The sequence below is a fragment of the Peromyscus leucopus genome, chromosome 7, assembly GCF_004664715.2.
Source record: "Peromyscus leucopus breed LL Stock chromosome 7, UCI_PerLeu_2.1, whole genome shotgun sequence".
Lineage (NCBI taxonomy): Eukaryota > Metazoa > Chordata > Mammalia > Rodentia > Cricetidae > Peromyscus > Peromyscus leucopus.
In genome coordinates this window covers 116,908,603-116,926,938 of record NC_051069.1, presented here as the reverse complement: position 1 = coordinate 116,926,938, position 18,336 = coordinate 116,908,603, and the positions used below count along the sequence as shown (strand labels likewise).

At 44.4% G+C, this 18,336-nt stretch overlaps 1 pseudogene; it reads left to right on the top strand.

The window, feature by feature from the left end:
* Positions 1-1,780: 1,780 nt before the first annotated feature.
* LOC114694092 lies at positions 1,781-17,531 on the top strand (annotated as a pseudogene).
* The last annotated feature ends 805 nt before the right edge of the window (positions 17,532-18,336 follow it).

Genomic DNA, 18,336 nt, shown 5'->3' with positions numbered 1-18,336 from the left:
TCCCAGTGAAATAAAACTAGAACTCAGTAAGAATAATTTTAGAAATGAACAACTACATGGAAGGTAAACAACACTCTCACAAACAACTGATGGGTTGGTGGAGAAATTAAAAAGTAATTTAAAAATTTATTAGAAAGTAGAAATAAGAATGCAACACATTCAAACCTACAGCAGCGCTGATTTCTTAGTGGTGCTGCTACTCCGTGGACTGCACTGAGAGGTAATGAGTTAGCAGTTCTTCCTCTATGTGCTGCTGGGGATTTCACTGTCCTCACAGTCAGGAATGTGTCTAAACACAGATCCACCCAGCACCAAACCCTCAAAACAACAAAAATCTCAGCAGCTGTCTTCTCTATCACGCACTTCTGAGACCAGGTAGAGCAGCGGATTTCATATGTCTCCCAACGTAAGTCCATGCAAGACTGCTAGGAGACACCCGTGTTATCAGTGGCGACCCTGAAGCCTGCCGACCTCCCAACACTCAGAAGCTCAGAAACCAATCCCGGTGCAAACCGAGTGTGTTTCCTCACTTTCCCACTTGTTTCAAAGTAGCCTGTAATGGAGTACTGAAGCATCCGTACACAGAATACACTCACACTAAAAAAGTGTGTTCGGGACTAGGGTATAGCTCGGTGGTAAAGTGCAAACGTGTGTGAGGTCTTGGGTTCATTCCCCATTACTACAAAACAAAACAAAACAAGAGTGTGTACAGAAACTGAAGAAATTGACATCGTGTCCGTAGTTCAGTGAATTGCACTCTCCCCGGGTCATACTCTCAGCCGCAGGGACACACCACCGAGCTGTAGCCAGCTGGCTGGGGTCCTTCAGTTCCACCTAAATGTCAGCTATGCACAGGTGAAGAGAAGTGTTTCAGGAGTGAAATTCTTATTTCTGGATAGTGCCCTAAGAGGTCACTAAGGGACTGTCACTGACTGTCTTATGAGTAAAATCCATGCTCTTTCTGGGCATGGTGGCACCCAGGAGGCAGAGGCAGGCAGACCTCTATGAATTTGAGTCCAGCCTGGTCTACAGAGTGAGTTCCAGGACAGGTAGGCAGGGCTATGTAGAGAGAATCCTGTCTCAACAAAACAAAACAAAAAACCAACCAAACAAACGAAAAACAAATAAAAAAACAACAACTCTAAAACAAAAACAAAACAAAAAAAAAAAAAGAAAATCCAGGCTCTTCCCACTTCTCAGTGCAGAGAGGTGGGACTATCAGCCCGGGGGATTAGAAGGGTCCCAGGATGCTGCCAAGCTAGGGAGTTTCTCAAACACTCTAGTCCCAGAAACAATAGCTCCTTCCTCTCTCCACACTTCCACGTCCTCTTCCCACACCCCACATCAGTCTCCCTTTCCCTCTGCTCATCCCCCCTCCACCTCCTGCCACGCAGTGGGGGCAACCAGAAAACTTCAGGCTGGCCACTAAGACCAGCTCTGGACTCCACCTTAGGATCCTTGTAAAGCAGGGCACCCAGGCCTCCCCCCGCCGACTGATCTGACAATAACTATCAGCACACCTCAACATCCTTAAAAGCCAGCAGGCTGCAAGGACCTCTGACATCATCATCCCTGCAAAGGCCCCGAGGTCCAAATATCTTTTTCTCTGGCTCACTGGGGTTCGCAGCAATTATCTGCCCGAGTGTAGGTACTAGATGTCACTTCTTACACAAATCAACTTGACAGAATTACTCAGTGAAATACAAACGCCTAATAAGCAGTCCCTTGGAACTGGTCCATTTCAAAGAAAGGGCCACCAGGAGTGGTTAAGGTTATAGAGATGGAAATGCAGACACATGTACGTTTTAGCTTTCTATTTTCAGCTGCTTTTTATTTCCATGCTGGAGAGCAAGAGGAGACATTCCAAGGGACATGCTGATAGCAGGTGGGTAAGATGGATTCTTCTACTGCAGGCTGAGATACAACGTCGTTTTATGGCATCACACTAATCTCTCAAAGTCTGTATTATTCAGCAGTGGGTATAACACTAAATGTTTCTTCCTGTGATAGTTTATCGAGTTACGAAAAACTGACATGAAAATTGCCTTGAGGGTGAATTATATAATTTATAATACAGGAAGCCTACTCTGACACCTTGGAATCCAAGCTTGATTTGTTTTCTGGGCTGTCAGATTTCCCCTCAAGCAGAAAATCTCTGATGTCACTTAGCTTGCTAATTGTGGTTGAATACGCAGAGTGTATGTGGGGAATTCTGACCTGTCCTGTAAAGCAGGCCACCAGCTGAGTCTACAAGCGCTCAGCCTTCTGGAGCCTACTGCACCAGTTGGGAGGGAGTCCCACGAGGGAGGCATGCCTCACAGAACCGGACTTGGCCATCTACCTGTCACCACATTGATTTCTGTGTGCTCCCAGATGCAAGCGCATTTCTGCACAGGTGAGCCTCACTCTGCTTCTGAGAGGGACACAAGCATCCAGCAGTTTCAACATCATATAGAAAGTCCTACAAGTCTCCCAACATGTAAGTCAGAATCAACACCAAATTTCCCGATTTGCATGCAAGGAGAAAATAGAATTTAAATGTAGCATGAGTCTTCACAAATACCGATTACGTATTTTAATACTCTCTTCTATTAATTAATATTAAATTCTTTCAGTTCACCTTGATCATTATTCAGTGTTCTGTTTCCAAGACTAATAATCTGGTTTGAAAATATTAAGCAAATGCGACAAGCATGGGAGCAGAGCTCGGAGCAAGCAAAACGGGAAGGCACACAACGGAAGACAGCTGAACAGTTCAGTTTTCCTGAAGGGAAGACGCTGCGCGTTAGGCCAGGGACTTTGATCACGACCCTGGTTCCAGATCTCAGTCCTGCCATCTAACACTGAGCATGTCCCTCTACCTCTTCTCTGGGCTTGAAAAACAATGGCGACCATGTGACAGCGGATACGCCTTTGGATTATGAGGCTGAGCCTAGCACACAGGAGACGCCGGTGTCTGCTCAGTGTGCTCTGGGCAGGCGCACGCCTGGGGAAATCCTAAATCCTGGCACGCTGACCAGTTCCCTAGTAAGTCGTGAATTTTCAACTTGGATGTCAAGGAGCCATGAAGGAATAAGAGGGATGAGTAATCTGTCCATCCTGCCTGCTGCCCACGTTTGTGACAACAAACTGAAGGGTCCCTGGGCGCCTGGAGTGGTTGAAGAGGCAAGACCAGTGTGCTGCTCAGTGCTCTGACTGCTGCCTGCTTGTCCGGGAGTCCTCTTTCACCGCGCTGGCTCTTCTCACGCCCCAGCTAACCTCCCTTGCCTTCAAACCTCTCTTTTCTTAACTCTGGTGCCGCACGCGCGCGCGCGCATGCGCGCGCGCGCACACACACACACACACACACACACACACACACACACACACACACCCAGGCACCACTCCATAAAGGTCTGAACACTGAGTTCAGCTTCTGCAACTCAATGTTTACTATAGGAAACTTTGAAATGCATCAGGTCATGAGGCATGAGGCATGCTTAGAAAAACATCAAATTACAAGACCCCAAAGACAAACAGGCAATAGAGAAAGATCTACAGACAATTCAGAAAGGGACTTAAAGAGTTTTAACCACGCAAAGAAAACTGGGAAACAGATGAAAATAAGGGGAATTTTAACTATTGGAATCTTTAAGATAAACTCACATATACCCATAAGAACGGGAAACAACAACATCTGGAACTAGGAACTCACAGCATGGATTCAGTAGGAGCCGGCGGGAAGACCCTAGTGAAGGAAGTTGGACTGCCGAGCTGGCAGAGGCCTCAGCAGAAAAAGGAGTGAGAAATCAGAAGAGTGTGAGAGGCGCAGAGCCAGGCAGACGACCACACTTGTGCCTGAAGCCCACCTGGAGAAAAAGGTAGAGGAGGCAACAGGGGCCATATACAAAGAGATCTGGAAACCGATGGGATTCCAAGAGCTTGGAGTGTCCAGAGGAGGGTGAGTGTGGGGAGCCACACCCAGGCACACCACAGTCCAGCTGCTGAAGGCTCACCCGAGCTTCGTATCTCTAATTACCACTGCATTTCCGGATATACCAGACAATTTACTTATGTCCTATAAAATAGAGTTCCTAACATTTAGTGTTAAAAGTCCCTTTAATGGAAACATTTTTTTGTATGCTTGTTTTTTCGTTGTTGTTTGTGACATGTTATGAACCCCTGTGTTTAAAGCTAGGATCTGGCTTAGTTCCGTTTGCTGTGTGAATATACCAGGGACGGCTTCACCAGGCTCACTGGAGTCGGTCAGGCATGCCTATGCCGCCTGCTGTCAACAGAGGTTCCGTGTCCTCACATCCCTGCTCCACTGAACTGGAAAGCCTACAGAGCCTGTGATACGCCTTGGCTTTCCATAGTGCACGTGATCACAAATATGTGGCTGTCTTAATTTTGAAGTTACTAGTGAGATGCAAATACGTGTTTAAAATGGTCTGGAATTGCCGGGCGGTGGTGGCACACACCTTTAATCCAAGCACTCGGGAGGAAGCAGAAGCAGATGGATCTCTGTGCGTTCAAGGCCAGTCTGGTCTACAAAGTGAGTTGCAGGACAGCCAGAACACACAAAGAAACCTCGTCTCGGGGAAAAAAAAATCAATAACAACAGCAAAACCCAAAAAACAACAAACAATAACAAAAAAGATCTAGAATCTGTGAAACCTAAGACTGTGTCCCAAGGTCCTACAGATACAGCAAGAGCTGTGTGTGGAGTCTCATGAGATGCACCATTCTAGAAAGTTCATGAGATGACCTGAGAGCCAGTCATCAAAGTATGTTTTTCTCATTAGGACTAAACACGGACCACAAGGGACCTGAGAAATCTACCACTTTAGAAACAAACTACTTTAAAGGCAATTTGTCTGGTAGCTGGTGACGCTGAGTCAATTTGGTTAGCAGCAGACCAAGCGGCCTTGGGCAGGAAAGCCCCTGGCATGTCTTTGGCCTGCTGCAGGTGCCCTGTCAAGGCTGGCTCCCACCTCTGGGCTTTGTCTCCAACCTCGCTAACTTGGCTCGGAGTTCCTGCTCTAAGCCTGATGGAGAAGCGGGTGTGTCTTCAGTGCTAGCCTGCCCTGAGTGCAGAGAGGTCTGAGAAGTTCGAGCCTGCCCACCTGCTGGCAGCTGAGAGGGGACAGTATAGGACTTGTCGACTAAGGGTACTGTAGCCAAGCCCAGCATCAGAAACCCTTGCCTGGAACCCTCTGAGAGATACACCTGTGTTTGTGATCTGGCGATCTTTTCTCATTTCTTTTTCATATTTGTTTGTTTTTACATCCCCATTGCAGTTTCCCCTCCCTCTTTTTCTCCCAGTTCCTCCCCCATCTTCCCTATCCCCCCCACGCCCACCCCAATCCATTCTTCCTCCACTGTTTCTCCTCAGAAAAGGGCAGGCTTTGGATATCAATCATGGATATCAACCAGCCATGGTATATCAAGTTGCAACGAGACTTCTTTTTTTAATAAATATTTTTATTTTATAATTAATTTAATTTTACATATCAGTCACGGATTCCCCTGTCCTCCCTCCTCCCACCCCCCATTCCCACCTCCTCCAAGGCAAGGACTTCCCTGGGGATTCAGGCCAGCCTGGTAGATTCAGTTGAGACAGGTCCAGTCCCCTCCTCTCTGCACCAAGGCTGAGCAAAGTGTCTCAGCATAGGCCCTAGGTTCCAACAAGCCAGCTCATGCACCAAGGACAGGTCCTGGCTCCACTGCCTGGGGGCCTCCTAAATAGTTCGAGCTGTTAAGAATGGACAAGGCAACCCGGTTGGGGGGGGGGGAGAACCAGAGAAGAGTGTGAAAGTATGGGGGAGAATGTGTCTTTTACTCCATGTGTTTTGAAGCTCTTGCCATGTGGTGAGCACAGTGGCAAGGCACCGTGCCCACAGGTGACAGTGTGTGGAAGCTTCTATCCCAGGGGTTCACTCTGCGCTCTCTCTCCCTGCCTTCCTCCTCCCATAAATAATGCTTCTCTTCTGACATCTGCTGGCCACACAGGGTATGGCACCATCCTCTGTTAACTCTTGCCTGCCTGAGGAGGGGAGTGGAGTGGAATGTGCTTTGGGGCCAGAAGAATCTGGGCAAAACCAAGCAGAAACTATCCTCTACTCCTTCTGATAATGTGATATTCCAGGAACACTGGCATTTTAACAAGAGGGTCAAACTGGCGTTCATCAGTTCAGAATCCCTCATTGAGCATATACGCTTTAGGACATGCTTTCATTTGACTCACAAATATTTACTGAACCTCTACCACATAGCCAAGCCCTGCTCTATCATCTACCACATAGCCAAGCCCTGCTCTATCATCTACCACATAGCCAAGCCCTGCTCTATCATCTACCACATAGCCAAGCCCTGCTCTATCATCTACCACATAGCCAAGCCCTGCTCTATCATCTACCACATAGGCAAGCCCTGCTCTATCATCTACCACATAGCCAAGCCCTGCCCTATCATCTACCACATAGCCAAGCCCTGCCCTATCATCTACCACATAGCCAAGCCCTGCTCCAGGCTTATTCCAAGGCTGGAGGTTAGAATAAAGGGGAATAAAATGTCGCCTGCTCTCTAGCACTGCCAAGAGCATAGATGAATGCGTACTTTGTCCCCAAGAGGCACGCACAGAGACAAACATGTTGGCAAGGACAGCTCCTTGTGTGCAGTTGTGGGACTAGCAATGAGCAAATCCTGCGAAGATAAGGTGTGGCCACTGTCAGAACAGTGGCACTCCAACCATTCCAACGGGTGGCGGCCAGAAGGGTGAGCCATGGGGGGGGGGGTTGGTGCTAGAGGAATGGAGACCCCCGATTCCATACACAGCAAGGCTCTGGACGAGACTCAGTAGGAAAGATACAGACGTTTCTGGGAATGGCAGACACGCAACGGACCCCTGGGTCATGTTTGGCAGGTGAAATTCCACACTGACTGTGAGTTCTTCTCCAGGAGCAGTCAACACCCTCAGCAGAATGGTTTGTCACCTTCGGGGCCCTGCTGCCTAAATGTCCAGTGTTCCCCACGTACTTGAGAAGAAACGCACGCTCTCCTGTGGCCTCGCGCACAGTCATCTCCACATGTCAAGCGGGTCTGCTGCTGCTGCGGTTCCCTGTCCCTGTTGGATTCTTGTCCAGTTCTATGAAGTACTCAGAGGGCTGTGGAAGCGTCACTTTGCCTGGTTCTTTCTTGGATTCTGTCACTGGTCCCCGTGTGTTTGGAAGTGCTATCATTTGGTGAACTTTGGTCTCTTCTACCTCTGTGTGGGGTCGCTTATCCCCAGTAACTTTTCGCTCTGATGTCCACTGTATGTGAGCCATTCCAGCCTTTTTAAGTCATGCCGGAACAGCCTATCTTTTACTTCTTAGCCTCCTGACAGCGCTGTGCTCAAAATGGTTTTCCCATAGACTGCATTGTAGCCATGTCATTGAAGCCCATCCTAACAATATTTGTCTCGTCCCTGTTTAGACTATACCACACACCTTGTAATTATTAATAGCAGAAGTTATGCCTGCCGTTTTATTATTTTCTTTTCATTCTTTTTTTGTCTCCTGTTTTCCATTTCCTATCTGTGGGCTGCTTGAACATTTTATATTTTACTTTGCTTTATCTATAATGCTTTTCACTGTATCTTTCTATAGTTTTGTTCTTCATTAGTATCTCCTAGTATGAATATCTTTCTTTTTTTTTTTTTTTTTTTTTGGTTTTTCGAGACAGGGTTTCTCTGTGTAGCTTTGAGCCTTTCCTGGAACTCACTTGGTAACCCAGGCTGGCCTCGAACTCACAGAGATCCGCCTGCCTCTGCCTCCCGAGTGCTGGGATTAAAGGCGTGCGCCACCACCGCCTGGCAAATATCTTATCATTTTAAATGAAACCTTAACTATATAATTTTTAATTGTTTTAAATATTGTCTCCTTAGACACAGGAAGGCACAGCAATATTGCAATTTTGCTTTCAACTGTCAGTCACTTTAAAAAGTGGAGAATAGCAGGTGTGGTGCTGTGGAACAGGGCTGGGGAGGTAAAATCAGGGGACCTCTAGGGGGCCGACCTAGTCTACATAGTGAGCTCCAGGCCAGCGAGGCTATACAGTGAGATCCTGGGATGGAAGGCATGTACTACTGTGCCTGGTTAAGAATTCTTTTAACTTGGCCTGGGAGAGATGGCTCAGTCATTTAAAAGCTAGGCTCACAACCAAGAATATAAGCATTATTTTAACCCAAGTGTCCGTGAGTTTCTCTTTTTAAATTTTTTTATTAAATTAATTTTTAAATTCATTTTTCATACCAACCACAGTTCCCTCTCCCTCCCCTCCCCTCCTCCCCTCCCCCAGCCCACCCCCATCCACTCCTCAGAAAGGGTAAGGCCTCTCATGGGGAGTCAACAAGGCCTGGCACATGCAGTTGAGGCAGGACCAAGCCCCACCTCCCTGCATCAAGGCTGAGCAAGGCGTCCCACCATATGGAATAGGCTTCAAAAAGCCAGCTCATGCACCAGGGACAGATCCTGGTCCCACTGCCAGGGATCCCACAAACAGACCAGGCTACAAAACTATCACCCACATGCAGAGGGCCTAGGTTGGTCCCATGCAGGCTCCACGGTTGTTGGTCTAGTGTCCATCTGCTCCCACAAGTTTGGGTCATCTGTCTCTGTGGGTTCCCCATCATGATCTTGACCCCCCCCCCTTTGCTCCTTTAATCCCTCCTCCCTCTCTTCGACTGGACTCCCAGAGCTCAGTGTGGGGCATGGTTGTGGATCTCTGCATCTGCTTCCATCAGTTAGGATGAAGGGTCTATGATGACAGTTAGTGTAGTCACCAATCTGATTACAGAGAAGGCCAGTTCAGGCACCCTCTCCACTATTGCTAGGAGTCTTAGTTGGGGTCATCCTTGTGGATTCCTGGGAATTTCCCTAGCATCAGGTTTCACCTTAGTCCCATAATGCCTCCCTCTATTAATATATATATTTCATTGCTTTCCCACTCTCTCCCTCCTCCAACACGACCATCCCAGTACATAAAAAAATAAATAAAAAACAAAACAATTCTTTGGTCCTTGAGTTTCCTAATCTTAAATTTCCGTTGATCTAGGACTGTCCTCCAGGATACTGTGTTGTCTGTAGGGCTCTTTCGGTGTGGAAGCATGTGCTAACACTGGCTGGTGCCCGTGCTCCTGGTGTCTGTCATTCATCATCTCTGATGCCCCGTTCGTTCGTCATGCACTCCTTCCCTCCCAGGTGGTCCCTGGTCTTTAACTTTGGACACTGGTTGTGATGCATGTGGAGATGGAAGTCTTAGAGGTTTATCCTGTTCAGGTTCCCCAAGCACCTTGAATCTGTAAGTTTATGTCTTTTACAAAATTCGAAGAGATTTTAGTAATTATTTCCTCCATTTTCCCCCTGGATTTACACTCTTTTTTTTGTCCCCTGGGGCTTCAGAAATTTTAAACCTTTGATCATTATTCCATAGTCTGTGAGGCTCTATGAAAACACTGTTCTCCATCATTAAGATGTGACTTCTCCCCCCCACCCCACCCCACCCCACTCCCGCACTGGTCCAGTTTTCCTCACTGGTTCTTTCTCATCATCATTGGGTCTACTCAGGAGGGTAAAGTTTTCCTAAATTTAAATACTTTTTTCTTTTTTTAAATATGTTTATTTTGTTCTTTCTTTATTTTATCTTTTTATTGAAAATATATTATTTTCTCTTACAATGTATCCTGTTTACAGTTTCCCCTTACTTTACTCCTCCCAGTTTCTCCCTCCCCTCCTGATCCACTCCCTTTCTGTCTCTTATTAGAAAGAATAGGTTTCTAAGAGATAACAACCAAATATGACAACAGAAAACATAATAAGATAAAACAAAAACTATAACACTGAGGCTGGACCAGGCAACTTAACAGAAGGAAAAGAGCCCCAAGATCAGGCACAAGAATCAGAGACCCACTCATTCACACACTCATTCACATATATCTATAAAAATACTAAGCTGAAAGTTATAATATATACACAGAGGATCTCGTTGAGACCCATGTTGGCCCTGTGCATGCTATCCGTCTCTGTGAGTTCACATGAACCTTGTTCAGATAATCCAAAGAACCTTGTTCTCCTGGTGTCCTCCATCCCCATCTCCTCTGGCTTTTACATTCTTTCTGCCTCCTCTTGCATTGGCTTTCCTAAGCTTTGGTGGGAGGGATTTAATGGAGACATCCCACATAGAGGCATATGTTCCAAAGTCTCTCTCTCTCTCTCTCTCTCTCTCTCTCTCTCTCTCTCTCTCTCTCTCTCTCTCTCTCTCATGTCTGGCTTTGAGTCTCTGCATCTGTTCCAGTCTGCTGCAGGAAGCTTCTTTGGTGATGATTGAATAAGGCACTATTCTATTGTTTTGTTTTTGTTTTTGAGACAGGGTCTCACTCTGTAGACCAGGCTGGATTCAAACTCACAGAGATTCACCTGCCTCTGTCTCCCAGGTGCTGGGACTAAAGGTGTGTGCCATTCTGCCCAGCCTCACTCATCTTGTTCTTTTCATAACTTCTGTTTTTCCGTTTATTTCATGAATGTCTGTAGTGATGTTTAAAGCAATTATGACAGCTGCTTTAACATCCATGTCAGGTTATTCCAACAGCAGTGCCATCTTGGTGCTGGTGTTGTGTAAGTGCCTTTTCTCATTCAGGTTGAGATTTTCCTGGTCCTTCACAGGGTGAGCAACTCTAAATTGGGCATTTTAAGTATGATGCTACGACTCTGGTGTGGAGTTTAGTTATAAATGGCAAATCACCAGAGATACTGGACAGTTTAAGAGTTACCGTGTCTCCATGTTGGCCTACATGGAGCTTACACCCCATGTAGAAATGTGCAATAAACCTTTGGTGTGTATGCGTGTCTATGTGTTCTAGTATGTAAAGGTCAGAAAGCAACCTTGAATGCTGTTTCTTAGGTGTTGTCCACCTGTTTGTTTGCTTGTTTGTTTGAGACAGGGTCGCTCATTAGCCTGCATTATGCCAATTAGACGAGGCTGTGAGCCTGGGCCCCTCCTGGCTCTGCTCCCCTAGCACTGGGATTATAAGTCTATACTACCATACCTGGCTTTTCACACCGCTGCTAGCGATCAAACACAGGTCCTCGTTGCACAGCCAGTACTTTACCGAGGGAGCCACCTCCCCGACCCTGGCTTTTGTTTGGTTTGCTTTGATAAAAGGTCTCTCACTTTGTAGCCCAGGCTGGCCTGAGACTTACTAATGTAGCTCAGATGGCTTCAGACTCAGGGCAATCCTCCTGCTTCACCTTTCCAAGTGCTGTGATTACAAGCATGAGCCATTACACATGGCTCGTAGACTTCAACAGTCCCCATAACTCTAAAGTGTAAATGGGTATTATCCTCATTTTTCAAAATAGGAAACTGAGGCTGAATGGTGAAACAGTCAGTCAACGAGAGTGAAGTCTATTCTACTCTGCTAGGCCACCCAGGCACCAAGGTAGCATAAGCTGTTTAAACTAACAGTATTTGACAGTGTACACAAATTGAAAGATATAAATAAATTCAACTTGGCAGTAATCACCTATTTCCTGTGTCTTCTAATTGTATTTTTGTTCCAAGGACTTTCAAGATACAGCAGTGGGACACAGACAGACATGACTTTTTCGGACCTGTTCCTTGTTTGGGAATGTTTGTGACTATTGACAACCTACAATGATTAGTAAAATACCCTTTTCCATTGTTCACTTTCTGAAGATCCACCTGCCGTGTCCCTGACTCTAGCTATAAAAACTCTACCCGAGCATCAGTCGGCATTTACAATCTTTGACATAGTACTGAATAAAAGCACGACACAAAATGCAGAAAGAGGGTCAGAGATGGCTCAGGGGGCGAAGGGCACTGGCTGCCAAGCCAGAAAACCCAAGTTTGTCCTCTGGGACCCACATGGTGGAAGGAAAGAATCAACTCCTGGTAAGGTCCTCTGACCTTCACACTTCATGGCATGGATAGATAGATAGATAGATAGATAGATAGATAGATAGATAAGTAGATAGATGATAGATAGATAAGTAGATAGATAAATAGATGATAGATAGATAGATGATAGATAGATGATAGATAGGTAAGTAGATAGATAAGTAGATAAATAGATGATAGGTAGATAGATAGACAGACAGACAGATAGATAGATGATAGATAGGTAAGTAGATAGATAGATAAGTAGTTAGATAGGTAGATAGATGATAGATAGATAAGTAGATAAATAGATGATAGGTAGATAGATAAGTAGATAGATAGGTAGATAGATAATAGGTAGATAGATAGATAGAAAGATAGATAGAGGATAGGTAGGTAGATAGACAGACGGACAGACAGATAGAAGATAGGTAGGTAGATAGATAGATAGGTAGGTAGGTAGACAGACAGATGTCACAAAAATGCAGAAGGAGCCTACCTTCCAGGTGACTTGAGAAATCAAATGGTAAACTCACACAGGTCACTATGATGCATGAGGCCCCATCAGTTCTTTGTGAGAGCAGCTGCCTCACTGAAGCAGGACAGTCACACCAAACACCTTTCTATCATTCAAGAGACTCCTTCCTGTCTCCTTTCTATCATTCAAGAGACTCCTTCCTGAGCACCGCAGCAGCCTCTGGATGGCTGGTCATACAGCTCTTCCTTGGTGGGAGCCAGTAGAAGAACATAAAAGTCATCATGGTTGACAGATGCAGATCTCGAGTCAGGGCCAAGTTTACATGCTGATTGTCACCGACAATTACAGTCATTAGAAAGCCTTGTCAATATGAGGGGTGTAACAGCGACCGCCACTTCACAGCTGTACCAGCCCAAAGGCTCTGCATTGCTCAGTCACAACTCATGCACAGTTGTGCTGCAGCTGTGTTCAGAGGTAGCAGGATGCAGCTGAGCTTTCGTGGAACAGGACAGGTGTCTCTCTAGAGAGCAAGAAGTCCCTTGTAGGAACTGCAAAGTCTCATTCTCATGAAAACTAACCAGATCATTAATTGACCCAAGTTCAATCTACACATTTGATCACCTAATTATCCATTACATAAAAATTATGTCACTGGACACCAGCCTCAAGTTCACACTGAAGATGGACTAGGAATGTCCTGGCCTATTTCTAAGCACATTTAACCTTATGGACACAGTTCCACTGGGACCATCTTTTCCCTAACTCAAGTCACGACAGTCATCTTCTCCCTGCTCCAGTGTCGCTTGCTCTGTCAAAGCCTTGTTTTCTCTTCTTCTTCCCCAGGAATAAACTGTCCTAAAGCATCTCCAATACTTATTTCCCTTGATCTAAAAAAAAAAAAAATCAAAGCCAGTTTACCATTTTCAAAAGACAAAAGAGAATAGTTCTTTAAAATACACGATCCCTGAGTTGGGTACGGTGGTATGCACATGTAGTCTTGGATGCTCAGGGACCTGAGGTAGGTGGAGTTTGATCCCATAAACTCAAGGTCATCCTGGGAAACACAGGAAGCCTCTAACTCTTTTTAAAAAATCTCAATTGAGCCAGGCCGTGGTGGTGCATGCCTCTAAACCCAGCACTCGGGAGGCAGAAGCAGGTGGATCTCTGTGAGTTCAAGGCCAGCCTGGGCTACCAAGTAAGTTCTAGGAAAGGCACAAAGCTACACAGAGAAACCCTGTCTCAAAAAAGAAAAAAAAAGCGGGGGAAAAAAAGAAAAATAATCACAATTGATTGAAACAACATTGCCTCCTAAAAGAGAAGAATTTTTTTTTCAATCTGTTATGTTAATAGTTCAACAAACATAGATTATAGGCCTAATACATTTCCAGTTCTATTCTTGGACTAGGATAATGACAACATTCTTGTTCCAGAGGCCTGATTTTTTTCAGGAAGTTTCTCTTCATTTAGAGATAAAAGGACAAGTAACAGCTGTAGTTTCAATGTTTCTTACAGTCTCAGAACCCTTGAGAGTCCTATCAAGTCAGGCATGGTGAGATGGAGAGGCAGGGGATCCCTACGAGTTAAAGACTAGTCTGGTCTACATAGTAAGTTCCAGGTGAGCCAGGCCTACATTGTGAGAGTCTGTCTCAAAAAAAAAGTCTATCTTACCCCCCAAGAACTCTGTTTCTGCTTGGTACAACATGTTCAGAGTAGTGTATTCTGTCTCCAGCCTTGAACATCTGCTTATTCTTCTGGCATTAGATCAACAACCTGGCTAAGGAGGATGAGCAGAGCCAACAAGAGCAATAGCTATGGACCATATAAACCTTACATTCTGATTTCCATTTCCATTTCCAATAGTCCTGTCCCGCTGTAAAGAGGGAGCTGTGGTCTGCGGTTAAATGACTTACGTGATGTCATTCTGTCAACAATGACAACACTGAAATGTTTAAACCCAAGTATGCTCTTTCTTTACACACCAAAACAATAAGCATTCAAAAGTGTGTACTGAATTGGGCGTTCATGAAAAAGGACCATATAGAGACTCAAATATGAAACAAAATATCAGAAATTCAAATGAACATGGAATTTTTAAAAGATCGATTTTATGTGTATGAATGTTTGGCCTGCATGTATGTATGTACACAACACATGTTCTTGATGCTCAAAGAAGTCAGAATAGGACTTTGGATCCCTTGGAACTGGAGGTTTGGATGGTTGGGAGCCGCCATATGGGTCTCTAACCAAAGTCTTGGGAATCGAAACGAAGTCTTCTGTGAGAGCAACAAGTGCTCTTAAGCGCTAGGCCAGCTCTCCAGTCTTGTTTTTCATTCATTTGACAATTTGTCCTTTTTCATTTGTTTGTTTTGAGACAGGGTTTCTCTTTGTAGTCCTGGCTGTCCTAGAACTCGCTCTGTAGACCAGGCTGGCCTCGAACTCATGAAGATCCACCTGACTCTGCTCGACAATTTGTGTGTTCCTAACTAGCTCTTATATTTTAAATTAACCCATTTATATTAATCTATGTTCTATCACGTGGTGTTCCCTCTCTTCCATCTTGTCTCTCCTATTTCCTTTCTGTGTCTCCTGGCTTCTTTTGTGCCTTGATTATTTCCTCCGACTTCCTCTCTCTTCCCGGAAATCCCGCCAACCTCCTGCCTAACTATTGGCTATTCAGCTCTTTATTAAAACAACCACAGCAATATATCTCCACATAGTGTACAAATATCCCACAACACTGCCTGTAACAGTTGCCCAATTTTTCCGACAGTGTTTGAAGAGTGTTTATTTCTCCATATTATGCAAGAATTTTTAAGTCCTTAACTACACGACAACAAACAAAGGATGTTTCACTCTAGTTTGAATTTTTATTACTTGTAAGAATGGATATTTTTCATCTTTATTAACCATTTTATTTCTTCCTTAGGAGTGCATAATTTTAGTATACCTATTAAAATTAAGACTGGAAAATAGAGAATAATAAACTGTCGAAATTCTCAATCCTTGGTGTTATTATCCAAGTTATATGGTGCACAAGGGACATTCTACTTCACATTCACCTGGCGAACACATCATTTGCTTAGAATCTAATTCTACATGGTTTGTGTCATTCGGAGGGAGGAGGCTGGTGAGTCCATGCCTGTGTAGCTCGTGGCTGAACACAATATCGCTATTCAAGCATAAGATTGGTATGCAGAGCCATCACGCTCAGACTGACTGGAAACTTATTAAAGTTCTGTGTCCAGATCTCAGTGCAGCAACCACAGAGGGAGCTGGAGAGCTGGGGAGGCATTCAAAAGAGAGCCATAAAGTTGATTAAAGGGTTTGAAAACTAAGAGCTGTGAGTGAAGGTTAAAAGAACTGTGGTTACTCAGGCTTGAAACCAAGTGAAGGCTGAAGGCTGAATTAATAATGGAATTCTAATAAAGAAAACTCTTACACGGTAGATGGGTGATTGGCTATTTTCTAAATGTGTTAAGAACAGACGAAGAGCATCTATACTTCAGCACACACAATTCAGCTCTATGTAAAGAGAGACTTCCCCAGAGCATTCATAAGATTTTCTCAGCACCAGAGGCATTTACATGACCATAAATTTGATGTTCATGAAGGTGTAAATATACTTCCAGGTCAACGGGTTACCACACAATTCATTGTTATTATAAGAATAACTATTGGATAGACAGAGAACAGATTGACAGTGTGGGCAAAAAGGCAGATGAAGATGGTGTGACACCTCGCTTGTGAAAATCGGGGGGAGAGAGACTGGGAAGACAACAGCACAAAGAGAAGCAAGGGAAGAGACTGAGACCATTCTAAAAAGCACGCCAGGGCCCCACTTTTTCTGTTTGTACAGTCATCCGCTTACGTCATTGAGTTTGAGAACTCGGCCCTGATGCAGCTATTGTTCAGGCAAAAGACAGAGTTAGTGAGGTTACCTTCAAGCTTCGGCATCTAATTGAACAAATGAGCAAATACTCAGAGGACAAGACTGTCAGTCCGTCTGTCCATCTTATTTGATCTCTTCCTGTCAGAAATTCATTTCTCAACAGAAAACTTTTGACCAAGGAAAGAATGAGCTGCTCATTCCTCAATCTTTCTAAGCTAGAACAGTGCAGGTTGAAGGGGGTCAGCCATCTTTCTTCTCTCTGTGGCACCATGAGGTCCTCTAGGAAAGGGGACTGAGGCTCATTTGTCTTTTCACCCTCCAAACTTACTAGCAAAGTGTTCATCCAGGAGTAAAGGGTGTGAGCTTCCAGAATAAATAAAGGACTGCTTCCAGACTGTGTCCATTCACCTGTAGAGACCTAAGTGTGCACACATTAAGGATTACAGCTTCATTCTTATGACATCAAGTGTTTTCTGAGTCACCGTGCTCAATGGCTCCTGGTCAGACACAGGCTCAAATCTGTTCACTTGCCTTGTGTCATCCCCAAGGCTCAGTTTCTTCATCTGACAACTAAGGACCAGGTCATTAGACAAGGCAGGCAAGTAGGTGCCATGGAGCCCAACATAAAAACTTAAATGATGAAATTCTATCACTACTAAGTAATGCACAGTTTGCCTGATAATAGAAAAATGTATAAAGTAACAGACTAAGTTCCTGCATTTTACATCAAAGTAAAAGAATAGATTTTGTTGAATTGCTGTCTCACACTGGGTTAAATAACAGATTCCAACTTAGAAAATGATATTTGCAGGGCGGTGGTGGCGCACGCCTTTAATCCCAGCACTCGGGAGGCAAAGCCAGGTGGATCTTTGTGAGTTCGAGGCCAGCCTGGTCTACAGAGCAAGATCCTGGAAAGGTGCAAAGCTACACAGAGAAACCCTGTCTCAGGGGAAAAAAAAAAGAAAAATGATATTCTACTTTTCTATACAATATTAACTAGATAATATTAAATACCAAGAATGCATACAGCAACCTTCTCCTCAAAAATCACACATGAAGCACTAAGAAATTAAAGCTATTTATTTATTTTCTGCATGGGACCATGAGGAAAATTTCCAACTGACCAGTGAAGATACAAATAGAAATGTTTCATGATGGGCTTTTGTATGAATATTAATCTTTATCTCAGTTGGAGTCTTTAAAATGAATCACCTTGAAGATTTCTTCATAGCTAAGTAGCTTGTTTAAAATATTGTAATTGAAGGCAAATAATTTGCATAATGTTTGATTTAATAAACCAAAACATATGCATAAATGTGTGTTGATTTTATGATTTAAAAAATATTAGAGCTGGGCAATGGTGGTGTACACCTTTAATCCCAGCACTCATGAGGCAGAGGCAAAGGCAGGTAGATCTCCAAGTTCAAGGCCAGCCTGGTCTACAGAGTGAGTTCCAGGACAGCCATGGCTACACAGAGAACTGTCTTGAATAAAACAAACAAAACAAAAAGATATTAGAAGTTGAAGTTAACATACCAGTTTTTTCCTTTGAGGCCACCAACCAGCTCCCAAATCATGACATGGAGACTTCTTATTAGTTCTGCATTGTTCGGCCTTATCTTATGCTCGTCCCACTAGCTCTTACAACTTAACCTGTTTCTCTTCATCTACGTTTTGCCTCTGGGCTTTTGACTTTTCTTTCCTTCTGTGTATCTGACTTTCACTGCTTCTCCTGTCTGCCTGGCAGCTGCCTGGCTTCTGGCCCTGGGCGTGTTCCTCTCTTTCTCCCTTTTTCTCTTCTCTCCTCTTCTCTTGAGCCTAGATTTCCCTTCTACTTATTCTCTCTGCCCACCAGCCCCAGCTATCCCTCTCCTTCCTAGCTGTTGGCCATTCAGCTTTTTATTCGGCCAATCAGGTGCCTTAGGCAGGCAAGGTGAAACAAAGGCAACACATCTTTAAATAATTAAACACACATTCTTACATTGTTAAACAAATGCAGCATAAACAAATGTACCACATCTTTACATAATTAAAATAATATTTCACGAGTTAG